Source organism: Plectropomus leopardus, chromosome 9, assembly GCF_008729295.1.
Source record: "Plectropomus leopardus isolate mb chromosome 9, YSFRI_Pleo_2.0, whole genome shotgun sequence".
NCBI lineage: Eukaryota > Metazoa > Chordata > Actinopteri > Perciformes > Serranidae > Plectropomus > Plectropomus leopardus.
Window position 1 is genome coordinate 13,566,226 of NC_056471.1, and position 15,305 is coordinate 13,581,530.

A 15,305-nucleotide genomic window follows, 5' to 3' on the forward strand; every position below is an offset into this window, starting at 1 on the left:
CGGAATAAAATTCGGCATGACAACCTCCTGTGTGGCAAGGGTGAATAGACTTAAAATAAAGAGCCTCCCTCAGTAAGTGTTCCCAGTCTCAGTCATTTCGGTTATCATCTGATATATGAGCTTGGCGCCGAGCAGAGGAATTCTCAAACAGTAGGTGGAAGAAAAAGCGAAGGCAGAGTGAGTTCTCTTTGTCTTCTATTATCAGGAGGAGAGCTGAGATGGATATTTACTTGTTTTCATTGCCATTTGGATGAATTCATCCAAATTAAGCAGAGAACAAAAACATTTATTCATCCTATTAATGTCAGGGAGTGAGGGATTGAAGTAATGGTTTTCATGCTCCAGTCTGCAGCAGCTTGTTGATGCTGCTCTCCTACAAATCACTGCCAGGAAATTAACTCTTAAGCCGCTCTTGCCAGACACACTGCAACAAACGTCTGGCTCTGCAAGACAGGGCCAGGATGGGGCCTATTGTTTCCCAATGCCTGGCTTTTCAGCGTCCCACAAGAAGATGTTTCCTCTTTAGTTTAAAACTCTTGAAAAGTATTGATTAAAACTGAAGGGGAATAACTCTGAGTAGGACTCAGTCCCTAGAAATAATGGAGCAGCTGATGTCAAACAGCACTTACACAGCAGGACCTCCAATCCACTCCACATAGAATGATTTTTAAATTTAGCACTGCTCAAACATTTATAGGTTGCATGTTATTTTCACAAAATTGTTTTTGATTATGTCGTTAAAAAGCACTTTATAATAATTATTCCTGTATCAAATCCTCTATAAAGTAAGTTCTCAGTTGCAGTGCTTTGATTGGCTCACAGCGCAATCTGCACCACATCCAGAGAGTGTGTCATTTCAAATGCTGGAGACCTCCTTGATTGAAAGAATTTGCTCGGTTGTTTAGGGAGGGGAACCAATCAAGTCTAATTGTGTTTTCACACACTGATGGCAACGTCCAAAATCTGGAACCTCCAACTGGGTTCCCTCGCAGCGTTTCCTTCATGCAATACTTTGAAATCCAGACAGACATGAAACAATATAAATAGACTGACATATTGCAGCTGAACAGGCTGTAATATAGTGAAAGTTAGAATTGTAAATTTAATCAGTAAATGAAACCATGTTTTTGAGGCTACTCGTGGTTGCCGTTTTTTTTCCATTCAGATTACCCACCCACAAACAGCATTCACAGGAAACAATGCATGCATTAATCCAGCCTCACTTTTCTCCCCTTGCATCATGGGCAAGAGCTTAGGTTTCATTTCAATATTACCAGAGACACAATGAGCATGCCCCCCCCCATCACCATTACACTTTATTTCTGGCATTCTTTAGATTTTTTCTGCATGGATTTGTGAAGGAAATATCTTAATTAATGTAGGTGAACCAAAAATTCAGGTGGTAGGAGAGGTTTTAAAATATGAAAGCATAATGGAATATAATGCAGTGAGGCCCTCAGGCATTCTGTGTTGCTTTCAAATATTTATATTCCCAAAAATCAACTTTTCTCATTTAATGTTTTCCCTGCTGAGTCAACACACATGTAGGCATTATTTCCTATTTCATCCTCTTTTGTGCCTGTATGTGGTACAATGGCACTTATTCACATACATGAGAAATAAGTTCATTTTAATTCATTCATACACCTTTGGACTTTTTAGTTAGTGTGTTTAGAAGTCTATCTGCCCTGTAGTCTGCTTAGCATTACATTATTCAGACTGTCAGACAGACATAATCCAGCATCAGGTCTCTGGGAGACACATACAAACTGACTAAGAGCTACCAGTCAGAGGAAAGACGCAAACCTGAAGTGCAGACTTTTTCCTGGTCAAAATAACTGTAGCCTATAGGCGACTATGGACTGTCAGGAAACACTAACACATGCACAAGAATCCATTATGTTATTCTTTTGCTAATTTGCTTCTCTAGCAGAACAGCTTCTGCTGTGTTTACTCCAGTCCATTGACAAGACTTGTCCTCTAGCAGCACCTACTTTACCAGAGGCATACTGTTGAGTCTTTAGCCCCTTTAAATTGTCTTTTTAAAGCTGGAATATCATGCTGTTATGCCACCTCGTTGCTCTGTATAAAAGGTTGCAGAATAAGACAGTTGTCTCGCCTTTAGGCTGGTAGTGGAGGTAGTAAGAGCGGCAAAATGGTGTCTGTGTAAGAGGGAGAGCAGGCAGGACCAAATCATGAGCAGCATGGGTGTGATGTTTTGATGTCCACAAATTGGAAAAACAATGACATTCAGGAGCTCCTTACCCTTTAGAGCAGAGGACAAGGTCAGCCACCATATCATAGAGATGGCACACTATTGTTGTTTCCATTTTATGCCATTGTTATTGTTCATAAAGCTCTGCTGAAGCTTATGTTATATGCAACATAAGAGGCTGACACTGTTGTGTTACATATCCCACTCGTCACGCCTCTTTTGCTTACGAGATGCCAGCATGCTTTCAGAAATAACACACTAGAGCATTGTTTGGTCCTATGTGAAAATGCAAAGGCGGCATGAAGAAGAGACTTCGTAGTGGCCATAATGCGATTTTGGCTACTTTTATGTTTTTCTTTGCCTTATCTTTGCCTATAATGAGAGGTGTTTTAAGTGTTTAACTGATAATGCAAACAATTTCATACTACTTGATATTGCTAACAGGCAAAACCCACAGTGTCATGCTTGTGAAGCAGGCACAGGAAATGCAATTTTTGAAATTAGCTCTGATAGCAAACAAAAATAACAAGATACTGCCATTTCCAGCATTTTTCAACAGGGGTTTAAAATGTTGTCAGATAACAAGACAATCTGCATATAGGATATTGTGCTTTTTTTTTAAATCAAAAACAATTGCTGCCTGATTGTTTAGGCTCATAACTGTGGAAAATTCACTTGTTTCCATTTACTCTCATTGGCCAGATCTGCTGAAAAATCATAGTTCCTGCATTAGAGAGTGAAATATGGACACCATGAGGCAGCAGAATAAAAGCAGTCTTTTAGTTAACTTCTTTCTTTCAACTTTGATCGCGCAGAAACTATTATCCCGGCTGGTTTTATGGATACTGACTCAGCTTCAACTCTGAAAGGTTATGTATATGAATAATTTCAAGATGTTTTGAGGCACTGTTTCTTTAAGTTTAACCACCTGCTCAGAATCATCACAGCAGCGTTGTGTAAAGATGTTCTACACTGAATGAACAACAAATTCCCTCTCACTGTTGTGACTTGAACTCAGATTGCTGATGTATTTTTAATGAGGATTTGTCCTTCTTTTTCATCTTACAACAAATGGAAACAGGAACAAAGCTCATTATATTTCATAAGCATGACATTTGAGAAAACTGTGACATTAAGAAATCAATTTCTACGGTACAGTAGTGACTTTCAGTATGCAAAACAATCTGTGCCGTAACAGTGCCCTGAGATGAAAACACGTTTAGATGATCGCAGTACTTCCACCAAAACAGTAAATATGCATTACAAAGACATCAAACAGCAAAGCCGACAATTGCTTTCATCTGGTCAAGGGGTCCTCCGCAGCGTCTCATGTAAAAATGGAACACTTCACCCAAAGATGGCAAAATGAAGTGCACAGATGGAGCGTCGGTTCACTGAAGGAAAATGTCAACCTTGTGTCAGTGTTTGTGGTTGAGATGCTTTATTGATGGATGTTTGACCTTTTACTGTTAGTGATGGAAGATGTGCTTCTTGTGAAGCTTTCATTTGCATCCTAATCATTAGTAAACGTTATTCTTATTCATCCCAGTAGTGTCACGAAAAAATTTGAGTTTTGCGGATGGAGATTTGAGTGGCTCCTCAAAGACGGAAGACTAATATTTACCGAGCAGCTCTCTCGCTCACACTGACATGGCATTGTAGAGCAACAAGAGATGGCATTTCCATTTCCACCTCAGCACAGTCTGACCTAAAACTGAATCAGGGGGTAGAGCTGAAATTTCCAGGTATGCCGCTTGCTGCCAGATCTTTTTTTTTTTCATATTTTCAAGTGGTCCTTAAATTGAGTGTCTTTGAGTGTGAGACTCATAAAGTGCCCAATAGGCAATTCATAATGCAATGCATGCACAGTGGCAGGTGTTGCCAATGCAGTGATTAAGCTATTCTTTCACCTTTGGTTTTGGTGGCAGGGGCTATTAACTCGCACAAATAGACATTTCAGAGTTTTGTGTGAATCCCTGGCTGGCCTTCGCCTTTGCTTTCCGAGCCAGATGCCCTTTTAATAGCCACACTAGTAAATCCCAAAATATATTCACACCAATAGGGGCATTTGTGTGACCTGCTATACTTAGTCGTGTTTGGGCTGTTTTACTGCCCAGCAATTGCAGAATGACCTTGGTTTCCCAAGGATATAAATTGAAGGTCCCCTCAACCTTTAATATGTCATCAGATAACATATCAGCGATATAACATCACGACTGTGGAATATGAGGCTGTAATAATTGATGTATTATTGTACTCCCTCGGTACTAAACTACATAAATACTAAACTAAGGTCTCTGAACATATCTGAAAGCTCTTAATAAAAGAGAATCAGATTGTAGCACTAAATAATGCAAAATCATTGGCATTACCGAACTAAAGTACATCGAGGGGCACACAGTGCCACAAAAAAAAAAAAAAAAACAACAGAAAAAAACCCCAATGCAGGTTGTGTAATGGGAGCTGCAAATTACTGTTTTGTTTCTCCACAGAGATATTGACTCCCGGACCGAAAATCAATTAAATGAAAACAGTACATATCATTGTATGAAGTCTTTGAACAAATATCACTCTGTCAGAAGATGGCACAAGCAAGATACATTGTATACCCGAAGGTGAATATTTGTATTTCTTAGACTTTTATAACTTTAGTCTATTCCCAACTCGTATTGGGCTTCTTGTTTATGGCGCCTGAAAGATCTATCTGTGGTGATTCATTGCTTGAATGCTTTGTTTTGCTTTATACTCTGCTCTAGGAGGGAGTATGGGGCTCCTAATGGCAGCACTGCTTTTCTTCTTAGTGCATTTGTCCTTGAGGGATTTTTAACTTCACAACCAAAAAACACACAGGCGCTTCTTCTTCCTCAGGGCAAAATACGTACAGGTAACAGCCTTATCGAACGGAAGCCAGCATGTACACCTTCCACATGAGCCCAGTGCAGCATGTTTGATCATTCAGAGACGAAGGAGGGAAAAAAAAGTGTGTGAATCTTAAACTCCCTCCTTTTTTTCAGTTTCTTACTCCTTCTCAGCAGCATTGTGAAGGAGAGGATTAGAGAGCAGATACAGCAAGAGGAAGGACGGAGGTTAAGATTTGTCCATCATCAGGTGTGTCCTGAGACAGGAATGATGTGTGTAAGAAGATATATATTGGCCAGGCAGGAATAGGTACTTGCTTCTTGTCTTGTAAAGGCATTAATCATAGCAGCGGCCAAGCCTAACCACCAAGGTCAGCAGTCCTTGCATGTGTGGGAGGCACTCTCAACAGCTGCCGCCACAAAGCACTGCTGCAGAGGGGCTAACAGAGGCGGGAGGCAGGAGTCTGAAGAGGCTGAGGAGCAGGGTGTTGAATTGACAAGGTGAAAGTGGGAGGGGAGGAACGGTAGACGAGAACAAGGTTGGATTAGTGACGACCCTTGGGGGCGTGGTCGGTAAAGAGTGCCACTTGAGGTGGTAGTGAAGGAGATTGCTAAACAAAGGTAGGTGGACATTTTGGGATAATGGATTAAAATGGGCAGCACAGCTGGGGAGGGGGAGCAAAAATAACAGAGTGCTATGCACTTGTACAGTGGGTGGAACTGCACCAATCAGAAGGAGGAAGGTCGGGAGGGACAGCGTGTGAACGAGGTCTGATCACAATGCTTTTAATCACACCTCTCGAGTAGGAGTTTGGTATTATTAGAATAGGACAGAGGTGAGAAGTATGCCCATTTAGGGAGAATCGTGACTGTTTGGAGCAGAAAAATGCCAGATGATAAAGGGGCTGTTAATGTAACACAATATCCAGTGTAGTGCTTATACGTAAAACAAAGTATCCACAGAAGGACTACAGTAAGCAAATAGGTGGCAATATATATCCACGACAGGTTTTATTACACATCAGGCTTGTGCCGCTTTTCTACCTAAGAGAATTAATTTTATGGGGCTATCTGTGGTTTTGAATGTGTCATAACCCCAAGGAGGTCTATCAAACATGTGGGAGGGCATTCCCCCTCAACTGCCATGAAGAAAATACAATCATTTTCTCTGCGGTGTGAGACAGAGGTGCAATATATCCTTACATTCTGTAGCAAGTGGAGCCGTGGCTGCGGTCCAACTTAGTCCAACTTCATCTCCTTCACTATTTAGGAGCCTTGATTGGTATAAAATTGATCCAAGTGGGATTTTCCACCATCTACTTTACCCGTCCATTCTTTTCAACCCCAGGAACAGCGAGGAGATGCTCTGGAGGGAAATGTAGAGAATTAGAACACACTGGAAGGGCTTTGTTGTAGTAAGCCAGTGTACAAGGAATTTTGCAGGCACTGCCTTTGCCTGACTGCCTTCTGCTTATGTAACTTTTGCAGTCATTTCAGGTAATGGAGGGGAGGAGGGGGGTGTCATCTTTACTCTGTGTCTGTGTGACTGTAGGCATCATTATATGAGCCTGATTAGTTGTTCTTTATTGTGGAAATGTGGATGGAAACAGAATCTTGCTTCTTAACAAGTTGTTTCTTATCTGAATGAGTAAAAAAGATTATTTGTCAGTACAAAAATGCTACATACTGTATGAGCAATTCAGTAACCTGGTTCCCCTATTGGCAGGACAAAATCCACTAAACTACTAAATTAAGGACTGTGGAAATCATTGGATTGTGTTTATGGCTGATACATACCAAAATTCAATGTCAGGACAATGTGTAATACCAACATCAATTTGACACAGAATACTGACCAAAGATGATGTTGATATTTTGTTTTATGTTGCGTTGTTAAGTAACTAAAATCTGTCTCCCAAATGTCTCCTGTCAGCATCATCTTGACACAAAATAACAATATTTATTCGCAAGTTGTCCGACTGTCCAACATTGACCAATGGCGGACCATCTGAACAGTAACACAACACAGCAGTTTAAAATGGCCATGTAGAAATTTCCCAAAATACAATGGTATCATTTTTGCTCTTTTTCTTACTATTTTCTTTCAGTTTAAGTTTATGATATAAATACAGCTCCTACCACATCAGCAGGGCTTCAGAAGTCGGACTCTTTTTGTTTGTTCAAGTCAGTTCACATATTGAGACTTCAGTCAGTTTAACAATAGCATACTGTATTTTTTCAGTTCACTGTTGCCCAGCTGGACCCAAGCACAGAGAACACACCACATGTATCATTTCTGACTTCAGACAAACTTTATGTTTCCTTTCTTTGTTCAAGCAAACAAAAACAAGTAAATCTACTGCCAGAATGGGCAGGCCAAACTATCTGAAGTGGCAACAGACAGAAGGCAGTGAAATAACATTAAAAAAACCCTCTCCTAACGAGACAAACCTACTGGAGTGGAGGGAGCTTGGCGTCGGCATCTCCAAGACTCAGCTCCATGGATCTGAAACAGCAAGGTATATACTATAATGAGCTTGGCAGGTGAAGCAGATAGTAAGACCGATCAGTCAAAGCAAACTCTCAGGCATCAGTCTCTGCCAGCAGAAATCCTGCCCTTTAGAGTGAATGTTATGTGCACTCAGGACAGCCTTAGATTCAGCACCCTGGACAGCGATTAGTACAGTCAGGGCTTTGGTGGCTACACTTTTGTACAAGTTATGATTACAGATTCAGAAAAAGAGACAAACAGAATATAAAGTTGCATTTGATGCTTTGAAGCTGGTTGGTGTTAAGTGCTTTTGAGGTAGTCTGAAATATTTACATTTATAAATGTGAACGAATCATGCATAAGATTCCAACTGTTGTTTCTTTAATGTCAGAAGACAAGGAAAAGAAAAAAAGGTTTAATCAAAAATCATTGCACCAGGGTCCATTTTCAGCACTATAAGAAATTCCTCGCCACTTGAATCTCATCCTGACAGATTGACCTGCCTTTGCAGCATCATGACCAGAATTCAAAATCTCTCATCAGCGTATTGCTGAGGATTGATTTGTTTTGATTCTAATAAAAGCAAACAACAACAACAAAAGAAAGTTATATATAAACAGCAGCCTGAAGGGGGGAAATGAAATTACAGCATGCCAAAGCAGCTTACAGTGGAAGGGAAGTAGTGCAGATGGTTGATATCTAACAATTTATTTGAAAATTACTTATTTACAGAGTAAGTCTGACTATGACTGTAGATAGCCTTAGAAAAAAATGAGGAGGAACAAATTAAAATGCCATCATAACACGCAAAGGGAACAAGGTTTAACAAGGGAAGCTTTTTCTATTCACATGGTTTCAGCATGTGCATGTGTGTGTGAGTGCATACTGGGCAAGGCAATATATTGCTTCAATGAAATTGAATTTTTCCTCTTTCATTGCCCAAATGAACTATTGATACAGCACACATGTTACACAGTTCTGTTGTTGAGCTTTTGCTACTTAATGTGGTTTGTTATGTTTATCAGAGGATTAAATGTGTTTTTCAAGGGGTTGGTTCTCCAGCAAAAGGGTTTAAAGCTGGGGTAGGCAGTTTGATTTTGGTGTGATTAGGCAAAAATCCCATAATGAACTTCAAGCATATTGTAATTCGGGCGGACTAAGAAAACAGTAGACTTGTGCACTTCCTCTTGGCTCATTTTTTGGAGAATCTAGACCGTGATGGGAGACTTTTGCCAATTGTAGGTCATTTCAAAGAGAGGGCATTCCTATTGGCTTTTTCTACAAATACAGGTGTGTGTGTGCTCATCCCTTCAGATGACGAAAGCCTAATTAAATGGCAAGGAATTCTGCAGATAAAATTGTTATTCGAGCACTGGCAACAACTGCCTACACAAGTCTGACAATAAACAAAAAAAAAAAAAACACATGTCAATATCATTGAGCGTTTCAGAGATAGAGAGAAACTGTTGCTAATAGTTTAGCCTTCTGCTTATCTGAAGGCTGCAGCTCCGGAGACAGACCCCCACTTAGCAGCCCTAGAACCCGATCCAGTCAGTGCAAAGCCTAGCGCCGTGGGACCTGGATGTCCCTGGCTCGCCTCTGGATCAGCAAACTTTCTGTTGCTGCTCTTAGACAGGTTACAACTCATGTTGACGCTGGCCTGCAGCCTTGTCTGACACCTGGCGCTGGGGGGTTTGCACTTGCCAAATTTCGCGCCACAACAGCCGCTGACTTAAGGTCCGTCTTCTGAGCTGCTGCCTGCTAATCCCCTGGGGAAGTAGTCCACAGCTTTAGGTAGCAAGAGGGACCGTGGTGTAGCTAGCCAGCTAATTCTTGTCTCATTTGTAGTCTGGTTAACAGAGAGAGCGAGGGGCAACAAGGGGCTGAGTGAAATTGCTGTATGCAGCTCTACAATGAAATAAGATTAAAATAAATCAATGTGTGAGAAACGCTTGGTTACTGTATGAAGCATGTGCATATGCCCATGGTTGTCTGGTGGGAGGGGCTTAGGAAAAAGAGAGAAGAGCTGAATGAGGCGGGAGTATTCTCAAATTCTGCCTTTTTTTTTTTCTTTTCCATTTTACTGCCCACCCCAGCTTTAAAGTGCTGTTCACCACAGATACAGCTTGCAGTTAGCAAAATAAAAGACTGTGATGATGGTGATGAAATGGTAAATGATGAAACAAGTAATTCCATTTTAGATAAGGATAAATTGTAGTTTAAAATAGTTAGTTTCAGAAGTCTAATTCAATTTAAAAAAGAAAGAGGTATAAAAACTAATTTTCTTCAGACCTAATGCTGTTGGATTTGGCTTCTCCTTTTTTTTGTATGTCCAGTGTCCATTCTGTACTGATTTTCAAAAACTGCATGAGGTACCTAATCAACAGCAGGGCTTAATTGAGATTAGTCCATAGAACAGGAAGAGGCTTTGTTCCTCGCAGGCAAAAGAAGTTCAAGGGATTCTTGTAAATATCATGCAGGACTGATGTGAGCGTCAGGTGCTGCAGAATGCCAGTTTTCTCATGAATAATAGCAGCAAAATGTGTTGATAAATCCTGAATGTCTTGTTGGAGTTGCATGGCTTCAGGTGTTGGCTGACATTCTCTCTGTGGAGCTGCCTGTCAAACCGACGCTGGGCCTCTGGAGCGTCACTGCTGTCTCTTTCCATGATATTTTTCAATAGCTGCACTTGAATATCCTGCTTCTCTTCAGCAATATGAGTGTAATACCGAAAAACCACAACCTCGCTAGCAAATTGTACCAAGATTCCCCCCGCTTCCCCTTATATTCTGAGGTCTCATCTGTTCCTGTTTTGTTTACACAGATATGAGCCTTGCTGTGTTCTCCCATATCAAACTGTATTAGTTTCTGTCATCGCTAACACGACGTAGCAGGCTAATAAAAGCATCAGTGAGGTGTGTGGCACATGGCAGCCGCTTAGGGAACAGACGCCACAGAGTAGCAGCTCTCATCTGGTTCTGCAGAATTGTGGGTCCTGCTCCCATATATTGGCCAGGAGCCCATGTGAGTTGTGACCCCATGCCACTTGTCCTTTACACTCACTGGCTGCACGCTGGCAAGTTGACCTTTATCATTAACCCTGCTGCGTGCTTGTCATTTGAAGTCTTTATTATTCACACTTCCCTTTGGGTATATTGTATACCAGGGAGCATGGAGGAGGGCTGCAGAGCTAGTTAGCACATTTACACTGAGCAATTATTGCACTTAGCTGCTGCAGAGAGAAACCAAGGAGGAATTTTTAAGCACCCAAAATCATGATATATATAAAGAAATATATGGTGTGTTTCTTTTCCCAGTTCCAGCCATTCTCTCATACATGCAACCACAGATAAAACATTCTCACTTTATCTAACAGGCACACATATCCCTCTTTACCACTATATACGCCCACATGCACTGGCTCCAGCACAGTATTGTACCATGCTTTTGCAGAGAACACAAAAATGCAAACAAACTGAAACATCATCTGCACATTTTGTCATATTATTGATTAGTCTCATCTCTTCCTTATAGTCACAGCTTCTTTCATACAACTGCATTTGTTCCATTTTTTGACTTTGATGTTGGAAGCCCAGCCAGACGAGAGGCGTGCACGCTGTGGCTGAGGCACTGTTGATATTCTTTGGACACTCTTTATCCGCGGCAGTGTTAATCAGCAGCCATTCTAATTAAACTCAGTTTGCACTTGAAATGCTTTAAAACATGTTCAAACACTTCTGAACGACAACTGTTTGATAGGACACATTGCTGCGTCCGTCCTGTTCGCAGGTGATAAGAGCAGTGTGTGCAAAAAAATGAGTCGGCAGGGACGCATTTTAAAGTGCAGATTGTCTGCATGTTATCAAACCAAGTCAATCCGTGTCACACACTTTCTCTATGATATTATTCATGAATGTTTTTTTTTCTTTCTTTCTTTTTTTTTTTCACCCCGCGATCCCACATCCATTACATCTTTATCACAACTATTTTCATTATCATCCGGCTCTGCCACTTGCCTTCACTCAACCTCATTCTGCTGCGTGCCAAGTCAGCAGTCTCCCACAAAAAGTAATCCACTGCCTTTACTGATGGGCTGTGATATAGCTCTCATCGTTTCAGTGCTGCGGCGACGGCTGCAGAATGTTGCAAACAGGCAGTTGACACCCCACTTCTGCTTTGTCAACTATTCAATTTGAACAGAACAGTATCAGCATGAATCCTACCACATTACTTGATTATGTTATATATCCAAATGCAGTGAATACATTTACATCCACAAAATACTCCAGTTTTTCTTATTTGAAAAAAGACAACATTCCTACTAAGCGGAATACATGACTAATGGAATGAATATTCCACTAATATTCCTGTTTACATGCAGCCGTGCATACATCAATTAATGTGCCCTAATATGCCATTTGTCACATCAAAATATCTTAAGTTTTTCAACGCTTGTTGGACTTATTTCGGTCTGCACCTACATAGACCTCTCGTCATTTTCAAGCACAATGTCATCCTACCCTCATTTGTCATGCGCACTAAAATGCCCTACAGCACCATCGCTGTGGTACACACCATATCCTACATTCTAACAGAAATATTGTAATAGGTAAGACAGATATTAACATGTCTACTATCATACCAGTCAAAATATAAAGAAACTGTTATGTACACCTAAACAAAATCAGAGCCTCTATATATCATATACCAACACAAACATTTTTACCAAGTTTAAAGAGATCAAGTGGCTCTACAGCTTAAAAGTAGGCATGTTTCTCCTTCCATCCAGAAATGTGGGCTTTTCTTTTGGACATATGTTTTTACACCATCTTTGTACATCCATGACAATGCACAAAGCTGACTGTTAACAACAGGCAAGAATGTGTGTATACCAAACTGCAAAAAAATGTGCATTTAAAGTAACCTCTATTTTTGAGTACTGGCATTAAATGATTATAGATTACATGGTGATGTAGAGTAGAGTATATAGTAATGTACATGAAAAACAAGTGCTATTTGAAATTCAGTCAAATTCATCCATTAATTCATTAAACCATAAAATAAGAGTTCCTGAGTTTCTGTCGCTGTCATTAATGTTAAGTTACGTAGGTTAGATGCAGCACTAAAAGACCATCTCAGAGCCGCTCTCTGCTCCTCAGTTTAACGTCTGCCTGGCAAGAATGAGCTCACACAGCAGCAGCTGACATCTGACACAGAGCCGCTTAACGGTCTCAACAAACTCACACTGCCAGCTCAACTCTGTCGTTAAACCCGTTAATTACCTGTATGTAAGGTTAGCTGCGCGATACTCACTCTGTGTGTGTGTGTGCATGTGTGTGTGTGTGTGTGCAGGCAGATTCTCAGCAGAAGTCTCATGATAAACAGATAGAGAGTAAAAGAGAGGGACAGTGGGACAGGGAGGTGCTGAGTGAAGCAATACGCCAAATGCAGCTCTACAATAAAATAAGGTTTTACCCATTTTAAAGTAAGAAAAAAATGTAAGTCATGTTCACGTGTGGGAGGGGTGGCGGTATACGTTGAACAAATACTGACTTCAAAACACGTACTTGAGTATGCCCATCCCTAGAAAAAAAAACTATTAAAATGCATATACTGAATCAGTGTATACATGTCCATAGATAGCTCTCAAATATATCAGCATATCCCACATGTCTTATTTGGAAAATGCTACATCAGAATAAGGCCTACTTCAGAATATCCAAAAGCAATATACTGTCTATGTGACCCGTGTCAAATTCAGACTATTGTCATATTCCCAATAATAGAATATCGGTGTGCATGTAAACGTAGTCAGCATTCTGATGCAGCTGTCATCAAGGCATTTCCATTTGTTGGTGGGGTGGTGGTGGAATATCAACTTTGTACCTGGAGCCAAATGATACAGCTTAGTTGGGCATGCTGTTTGCATTGTGTTCCTGTTTGTAGTCCTGTCAAAGCCCTAACAGCCGTGCATACCACGTCACATAAAAGTTAGCCAAAGGACAAATTACAAAATGCTTTTGCCTTGCAGAATTTCCCATCATCAAAGACAGTGTGAATGAATGCTATTCAGATTACAAATGGAAAAATTGCAAATGATTTTTTGTTGTTTTTTTTCCCTTCCTTTACCCTGTATGAATCAATTGAACAAACCGGCATGATATTTGATGGCCTGTGAGCTCCAATTATTAGAACAATATTATGGCTGGGGTAAGTCAGGGGCACTCCACTGGAATTCCAATAGTGTTTGGAAGCTATTTGTATTGGTGTTAGTCCTTCAGGGGCTCGAGAAGGGCATACAGCTCAATAACTCAATTCTTAACAATTAGCCCCTGACATGTCCCCCAGAAAACAGATAGAGAGGACTCTAGTGGATAATATTTTCCAAAGTATAGAGATGATTGTTTCAAAGCCCCAAACAACATCGCAAAAGAACTTGTGTCTCTGTTTTCGAATCATACTTGCCCGTTGATAAGATCGCACTTGATAAGTGCGTTATTCTCCACTGCTCAGCTGTTTAGGTGGCTTTTTTTTTGTCAGCATCAGCATGGATCTCATCACAAGCACCAACCGCTTCTCGCTGTACTGTGAAAAAAAAACACGCTGTTCTCCAGGGTCACTAATTATCAACAACACACTTGCAACATTTCAGATGGCAAAGACCTTATCACTCTCAATTATAAATGTATTATACTGTAATCAGAAGGGCTCTCGGATCTGGGATCAGATCTCATCGTACTGGCCGTATGCCTGCCGCTCCCCTCCCCTCCTTGCCTCCTTGCCTCCTCCTCAGCCGTGGACCCAGCAGAGAGTGACCTTGGACCAGGGCAGACCTTGCTGCATCACCGCAGTCCGATGTTATTAGATTGTCCAGAAAGGAGAAAGGTTGAAAAAGCATACGCAGTCCATCTCACCTTCGTTTGGTCTTTGGTGCACTTTCAAGGGGATGGGGAGAACAAATAGAGCTGTCTGAGGGTGTTTGACTTCTGTGTGTGTGTGTGTGTGGGTGCAAATGTGTTTGATGTCTACAAGCACTTGTGTGTGTGTGTGTGTGTGTGTAGCCACATAAAACATGACTCGCAGACAGATATGGAGGTGGCATTTGGAGTTGCCTGCACACTGGAGAGCTCCAATGCCTGAGGGGATCGTACTCAGCCTGGTTCTCCTTTGGGTCCTGGTGGGCCACGCGCTGTGGTCCGATTGTAAAGAGGTCATAGCTGTGTGAAGGAAGCCCCAGAGGCCAGCTAGAACAATTAGAAATATGTGTTTCTGGGTCACTGGAGCACAGTTACAACTCTGGAAATGCTATTCTATTTCCTGACAGTGGAGGCAAAGGAAGTGGCTTTGCTCTGGCTTTTGTCTGATTTGCGATGTGATGCCTCCGTGCTGGAAAAACCATGCATGCTGCTTTGTTTGAACTGGTTTACACTTGCAACAATGCCATAGATTTTCAGGCTTTTACTTAAAACTGTATATTCTAATCTTGCTCTCCCCATCTCAGCACTCCTTAAATCTGTGCTGCAAACACAGCAGTGACAATACAAATGCATGAGTGGTAACCCAGCTACAAGGAAGCTAAGCCTAACCTAAACATGGCCATCATTTCACATATGCACACTGCAGCTTGTACCATTGTGAGCAATATTTCCACAATAATAGAGCTGTGTATGCCATAAATATTTGATGAAATCAAAAATACAGAGTCTGCAGTCTACACAAGAACACATGTGTAATTTAATTC

The 15,305-nt window shown here is 41.1% G+C and overlaps 1 protein-coding gene across 1 annotated transcript in view; it reads left to right on the top strand.

Moving 5' to 3' along the window:
• Positions 1 to 15,305, top strand: part of nlgn3a (neuroligin 3a) — a 141,322-nt gene that overhangs the window by 63,898 nt on the left and 62,119 nt on the right. The window lies entirely within an intron of this gene.